Here is a 7,789-nt window from a genome sequence, read left to right as displayed (position 1 = left end):
CATGGGCAAACAAACTTGTGCAGAGGTCCCCTGAAACCAACAAGATCCTGTAGCGACCAAGGCCCCCCTCACACAGATCATTTTGGAGAATCTGACCTGTTTTTAACTCACCACAGTTACCCCATTCTCACTCTTTGGAAGGATGTTCTAGAGCAGAAGTTCTCAAACTCTGGGTCAGGATTCCAAGGTGGGTCCCAATCCTGTTTTAATGGAGTCACCAGGGCTAGCTTAGACTGGTAGGGGTCAACGCCAAAGCCCAAGGGTTTTAGTCCTGGGCAGAGAGGCTTAGGTGACATCAGTTTCGGGGGGGGGGGGGATAAAATCCATTGAATAATTGGGAGATGCTTGCATATTACAGTAATAAATACTACATTAGTACCTAGGTAGATAGTTACTAACTCTGCCATAGAATCCAGCCATTTGCAAGTGTAGAACTGTCACTTAAAATACAATGCCTAGCCTTGCATTAAAGGTCTCAAGTGGTAGAGGCATCCATCATTTTCTTTGGGAGACAGTTTCTCAATTGGATTGATTTGTGCAGCAATCTTTAAAATTCGTCCTGTTGTTTATTTACTCAGTTTATTACATTTCAACCAGTGCTTGTTGTTATGGAATTACTGCACCCGCTCAACCAAATAGTCTTTCAGTCAGAGACCATCAAGTAGCCCGAAGGAGTTAGGAGTTCAACACCTACTGAATTTCAGTGGATTTAGTTGCCTAACTCCCTTAGTAGTCTTTGAAAATGCCACGGTAAAGGAACACACATAAGATCTACAGAGATACATAATTAAAAGCCAGAGTAAATTCATTCATTAATCACAGCTATACCATATTCAGTTACGTCATTGTAAATAAATGTGTCTCAGTAGTTAGTGTTTAAGCCTTTTAGTTACTTCTAGATGGTTCTTGTTCCTCCTCCCCTTTAATCTTGTGATAGCACATTGCTTTTAGGGCCCGATTCCTATCTCAACCAAGCTATTGGGAGTCTTTTCACTGATTTCAATGGGCTTTGGATCAACCCCTTAGTCTTCTCTACAAGTACATTAATAATTGTTGTTGCTGTTATTTTAATTCCCTCGAATTAATCGACATCTTTCTGGTATTTGGTATTCCCAGAACTGAATTTAGTATTCCAGGGATAGTCAATTCATTTTGTGTTGAAGGCAGTTCCACTATTCTGTTTCTCTTGTCATACTGTCTTCAGGTGCTGCTTGTCTGATTATCAATGCCTGAAAAAGGTGATAAATCTGATGGAAGGTAAGAACTCCTTGTTTTGTTTCTAGGGGCCCAGATCCACAAAGGGACTTGGGCTTTGTCATGCTGACATGTAACTTTGCAGTGCCTGAAAAATTACTGGTGTGATCTGGTAGGCACATGGGCTTCCTGTGATAATGCCGGGGCTCAGATAGGTGCCTTAGTATGCACTCAACAAATCCCAGCATTCTAGGTGAGTCTCCCTAAGGTAGTCAATGCCAATGAGAGGAATGTACTCTAAGCCCTGCCCCCCAGGGAGATGAGATGCGCCTCAGTCTGGGTGACAGGGAGTTGTCTATCTCTGTGGTCCACAAACCCAGAAAATAGGTATTTGGCCATTCAGCATGCCTCTGGCCCTGCAGATGCTGCCTAACTCCACACTCAATGACTGGAGGGTGGGAGTAGGGAAGATAGAGGAGGAATTAAAACTGCCCAGGCTGCCTTATGTGGCATTTCCTGCTTCCGTGTTGTCAATTTGACAACCTTAATGTTCCTGTAATGTAGTTATTTGTGTGTAATTTTATTATTTATATTGTAGTAGTAACGCATGTACCTCAGGACCCCTTTGTGCTTACATACTGTTCAGACACCTAGAAAATGAGGGTATGTCTACACTACAAAGTTAATTCGAACTAACGGACGTTAGTTCGAATTAACTTTGATAGGCACTACACTAGCACTCCGCTAGTTTGAACTTAATTTGAACTAGCGGAGCGCTTAGTTCGAACTAGGTAAACCTCATTCTACGAGGACTAAGCCTAGTTCGAACTTACCAGTTCGAATTAAGGGGTGTGTAGCCCCTTAATTCGAACTAGTGGGAGGCTAGCCCTCCCCAGGTTTCCCTGGTGGCCACTCTGGCCAACACCAGGGAAACTCTATTGCCCCCCTCCCGGCCCCGGACCCCTTAAAGGGGCACGGGCTGGCTACGGTGCTCGTGCCAGGTGCAAGCCTGCCAGCACCCAGCTAGCAGACCCTGCACCTGGCACGGATCGAGCCAGCCACCCGATGCCCCCCAGCCCTCCCCCTCTTCCCGGGACCAGGCTGGCGGCTCCCGGGAGCTTGCCCAGGACCGCAAGAGGCGGGCACCCGCCTGGTCTAGTGCGGACATCGTGGCCCTCGTCCACGACCTCCGCACTAGGCACAGGAAAGTGGCCGTCTAGGGCAGGAGAGCTGCCAGCCTGGCCACCCAGGAGCAGGTGTGCATGAAAATCAAGGGGGTCCACTGAGACCCCCGACCCTGAGCCCTGAGCTTACAATGGCCGTACTGGGTCAGACCAAAGGTCCATCTAGCCCAGTAGCCTGTCTGCTGACAGCGGCCAACCCTAGGGACCCTGGAGGGGATGGACCGAAGACAGCGACCAAGCCATTTGTCCCGTGCCATCCCTCTCTTGCCTTCCACAAACTTCGGGCAGGGACACCACTCCTACCCCCTGGCTAATAGCACTACATGGACCCAACCTCCATCACTTTATCTCACTTCTCTTTAAACTCTGTTCTAGTTCTAGCCACAGGTTGACTCTTTGCTTTGTGAAGAACAACTTTCTGTTACTAGTTTGAAGCCTGCTACCCATTCCTTTCCTCTGGTGTCCTCTAGTCCTTCTGTTATGGGAACTAATGAAGAACTTTTCTGTATGCACCCTCTCCACCCCACTCATGCTTTTATAGACCTCTATCCTATCCCCCCTCAGTCTCCTCTTTTCTAAACTGAAAGGTCCCAGTCTCTTTAGCCTCTTTTCATATGGGACCTGTTCCAAACCTCTGATCATTTTAGTTGCCCTCCCCTCTCCCACCTCCTTTTCCCAGTCTCCCCGAGTTTTGTTCAATAAGAAGAGATTCTATTTTTGACCACATGTTTTCTTTATTTTGTACATCAGGAAGGGGGGCTAGGGAAGGGTAAGTGGAAGGAGGTGAGGGAGGAATGGGGTACGAGCCCCCGATGGGGAGGACTGGGCTGGCTCTACGGGCTTCTGGGGGTGGAAGCTCTCCTGCTGCCCCCCAATTGCTCCCTCTCCCCAGATGGCAGCCTGCAGCAAGTGCAGCTGGGCTGATGGCCGAGTGCTGTGATGTGCCCAGTGTGGGCACTCAGAGCACTCCAAGCCAGGACTGCTTTGCAAGCGGGGCACCCCTGAGAACTGTCTGTCCGGGGTAGGGGTTGGGACCCTTTAAGCACAGCCCTTGGCTAGCCTGAGGCAGAAGCTCCACGCTCTAAGTCCTCATCTGATGCCCTGCCGGCACTGCTTGCGGCCATCCTTAACCCCGGTTCAGGGTCCTTAATGTGGACATGCTAGTTCGAATTAGCAAAACGCTAATTCGAACTAGTTTTTTAGTCTGGATGTGTTAGTTCGAATTAGCTTAGTTCAAATTAACTAATTCGAACTAAGTTAGTTCGAATCAGCGCTGTAGTGTAGACATACCCTGAATCTCTAATGCAAACCATGTTCTATCTACAATAAAAGACGTAACATGTGGGTGAGATGTGCAAGTAGGAAATAAGAGGTGGAAATAAGAATGATAATGGTATGTGTCCATACAGACTAGATGGGTGCATAATCCGTAGCTGTGTACGCCAATCAGTAGTAGTATAACACTATTTCTTTCCAGTGTTCACATTCAACTTACCAGGCAGGCTGCAGTTTTTCAATATAGCCATAACGGAGTAGGGATGTTTTATGTCTGTTTACAGGAAATATTTATAATTGGAGGCATCGTCAATTATGATAAATTTAAAATATCAATTTCTTGGTCAAATAAATCTGTTCTGCTTGAAGCCATTCCACTGTGTATAAATAGTCATACAACACTAGAACTAGAAGGGACCTCGACAGGTCATCGAGTCTAGTGCCCTGCCCTCATTGCAGGATCAAGCACTGTCTAGATAGTTAAATAAATAGGGTCCTAAACTTGGATTCCTCCCTATCTATTCCCCCCACCCCCAGTGTGTTCCTTACTCACCAATTTTGAATCACTCATATTCTTTCTTTAGAATAGTGATTATTCAGGTATTTTATACTAAGTGGAACAGCTTCAGTAGGAGAGTTTGGGACCTACTGGCCTTGTATTACCCTACAGCACAATGATTAGGGTAGTCATCTGGAGTGGAGAAGAGCCAAAAGCAAGTCTCTGGACCAATAACTCTTTATTCAAAGGGATATGATTTCAATTAAAGAGACAGAGGGACATGCTCTAGAATACCCCACTAGTTAGGTATTCTCTTACCACGTGGGATGTTATGTTTGTGGTATCAGAGCTGTCCCTTGAGTATGGTGAGTTGGGATAACCTCTCAAAGCCCCACATTTTGGGAGACCCCTTGCTTTGATGAACTAATGAGAAAGCAGGTGGAAAGGTGAGGCAGGAGGTAAGCAAAACGCTTACCAGAACCTCTCCCTCCACACCAGTGCCTCTGCCCCACCAATCAGCATTTTCCCCTCCCTCTCAGTGCTTACACCTGCTGTGAATTAGCTGTTTTACAGATCTGGAAGTGCTAGGGGAGAGTGTAGGAGGAGCAAAGGAGCAGCACACTCAAGGGAGGTGTTGGAACTAGGCAGGGAAGGGGCAGAGTAGGGGTGGGAAGAAGCAGGGTGGGGAGGCTTTGGGTAAAGGATGGAGGGGGGGTGGGACTTGAGCAGAGCCAAGGGGAGCACCGCCCAGCAGATTAGAAACTTGGCAACCCGTGTCCTGAGCTCCGCACCCCTGTAGGGATGGCTCTAGAACATGATATACACAGAGAAGTTAGATAAAAACAAATTCTCTTGCTGGAAGGTTGCAATGTAACACTATTTTATCTCAGAATTCAGAACCCTACCATACACAAGAATCCCAATACAGGGAGAGGCAAAGCAGTCTGCTCCCTAAAGCAGAAACACATCTTTCTCCACCTTGCTCTAGGCTTGCTGACTATATTTCGACTGAGGCTACACTCAAACTGCATGCTTCTGAAGAGCTCCTTAGCGTTCAAGCAGGACAGAAAAAAGTCCTGAGAATTATAAGTGATGACTTACACTTTTAATATGGTTTTCGGTTCACCACCTGGAAGATCTAAATTCAAATCCCTGCTCCACATTAGACAGAAGGGGAAAATAATTTAAAACAAACCATTTCATTTTGATCTAAATCTTTAGTCTGTCTCAAAACAAAACTTTTGTTTGTTTGTTTTTTGAGTCAAAAATTTTCAAAAGTTTCCGTTTCACTCAACTCAATTTTTCTGGATGACTTGGAATTGATAGCAAACCAAAAAATCAGTTATTCTTCCAGCTCTCAATGCAAGGTTTTAGAGTGGAGCAAGAGAGTCACTAAGATTGGAAATGGCCATTTGTAAGGAAGAGTTGATGCTCCCTAAACAGTAGAAGCATCTTCCCCAATAATTTATTTGTATTGCTTTGAAACTATGTCCTCTCTCAACCATGCAACGGAGAGGTGGGAAGAAGGAACAAAACTGAGCTAAACTAGGCCACCCAGGAAGTGCCTCTACGCACCTCAGCAAAAACACTTTCCCAAAAATTCAGTCCAGTTTTAAAATTGGTTGGAGGGCTAGAATAGACAAATCAGAGTGTGTGTGTGTTTCTTTATAGCAACTTTAATTAAATCTCCTGAAAGCAGATTTAACTACACTGATGACTGGAGTTGTGTGGGTGCAATGGTTCCAACTGGTTTGAATTTGGGGGACTACTTTCCCCTCAGACAACTGCTGAAAGATGCAGTCCAGATGAAGTTTTTCTTGGCAGCTGGCAAAAGATGAAAGGAATGACTTTGAGTGAAGGTAGGAGAGGAAAGGTATATGGGATTGGTGATGGAAGAAGGGAGAGCTGGACAGCTTCTAAAATAAAATAAATCTATCAAACAAAAATGACTTGTGGGAGCAGAAAGACAGTAAAAAGAGAGAGAGACTCCTTTCCTGCATCATAATTGTTATTTCTGGAAATTTAGTAATATCTGTATCTGAATACTTAGGCCAGGATTTTCAAAACTGGGTCCCTAAAGTTGAGTTCTGAATCTAATGTTGTGTGTGTAAATATGGATGTATGAACCATGTTTTGAAATTTTGGCCTTAGCATTTACATAAGTACCTCTTCATCCAAGAATGGAGTGTGAACAAATACTTTGCAGAATTAAGGCCCTAAATGGCACCTACAGAAGTTACTGCTCTGTAAATCAGGTCACTATGCTTTCAGAAAGGGGCATTCATTTTGTATCAATTCAGGGGCATTCATTTTGTATCAATTGTCCATTATTTTGTATCAATTCAGTACCAAGCAAGGTTTATAATATTACCTTGGGCTCAGAAAAAGGTGATCTAAATCTTATGTTTTTGCTATCTATGATTAGCATAGAAAGAAAAATGTCATTAAAACACTTGTCACTAATCCAGATTATTTTGTGGTGTTTCAGTGAACGCTTTCAGACAGGCTGCTGCTATCTGATGTGGGGCTTGCTCTGGCTGTTCGTACTGGTCTTTTTTGCCTGGCCTTTAAGCATGGCTTTGGCAGGCCTCTATGGATTTGTCTCCCCTTTCATTACATTGGTGGGACTTGATGACGTTAGCGACGCCCTGCTGCAAGGAGTAAACGTGGGGAGACAGTGTGCTCAGAACGTCAGAAATGGCAAGCCCATGTGTTGAAGATGGCTCTCTGCCTGGCAAAGATTCCACTGCTCCCTCCATCAAATGTCATATCAAACCATTGCCTTCATGTGTGAGCCTCTTGTTTTTACTCTCTGAATTAAAGAGTTTTTATTTCAACGTAAAAGGCATTTGGCAATTTTTTCCCTCTGCATTTAATAATCTATGAAGGACACTGATTTAATACGACTGTTTCATAAGCTTACAGCAGGGGTTGTGATCTTTCATATCTATACAATGAGTAATGCTGACAGCCTTATCTCTGGAAATGCACAGTCTGAACTATTGACTGGGAGAGAGGACAGGGTCAGGACACTGTGGCCAGTCTGTGCATTAAGATGGTGTCTCTGTGGACTGAGGAATGGCTCAGTCTCACTGGAAACTAAACAGCCTCTATCCAACTAAAACTGCTTGTGCTCGTTAATTGGTGAAAAGGCATGGTCAGATACTTCACCCTGGGTAGAACTTGTTAGAATCCCCACTAGTGGTCAGGAGGAGAGGACTGAGTGCATCGGCAAGCAAGCAGAACATGACAAAGCATAAGCCAGGATGCCATCTTGGCAGCGCAGGCATGGTTTTTGTTTTTCAAGATTAGTTTCACCAACTTTGAGAGGTTCCTCCAGGCAGAATATTATGTTCCTCTGTCAATTGCACTTGGCTGTACTTCACCTGCATGCCTCCTTTCAATTGTCCACAGTCTCCTTTGGGTCAACATAGACCCCCCCCCCCCCAGAACAACAAAAATGTATCTAATTTTGTTCCCCAACACCACAATATCCAGAATGTGCATGTTTTTTCCTCCCTGTGAATAATTCTTAGAGAGAGAGGAAAAAGAGAGAGAGAGAGACTGGCTGTGTCTAGACTGGCCAGTTTTTCCAGAAAATCAGCCGCTTTTCCGGAAAAGCTTGCCAGCTGTCTAC

The 7,789-nt window shown here is 45.0% G+C and overlaps 1 long non-coding RNA gene across 1 annotated transcript; it reads left to right on the top strand.

The window, feature by feature from the left end:
- The first annotated feature begins 1,195 nt into the window (after window positions 1-1,195).
- On the top strand, window positions 1,196-6,996 carry LOC112545826 (uncharacterized). The gene is made up of 2 exons (XR_003089373.2): window positions 1,196-1,257; window positions 6,641-6,996. It is a non-coding gene; the product is annotated as an uncharacterized LOC112545826 (long non-coding RNA).
- Window positions 6,997-7,789: the final 793 nt, after the last annotated feature.

The sequence above is a fragment of the Pelodiscus sinensis genome, chromosome 4 (assembly GCF_049634645.1).
Source record: "Pelodiscus sinensis isolate JC-2024 chromosome 4, ASM4963464v1, whole genome shotgun sequence".
Lineage (NCBI taxonomy): Eukaryota > Metazoa > Chordata > Testudines > Trionychidae > Pelodiscus > Pelodiscus sinensis.
The sequence above is the reverse complement of the archived record's forward strand: the minus strand, read 5'-3'. Positions and strand labels throughout refer to the sequence as shown.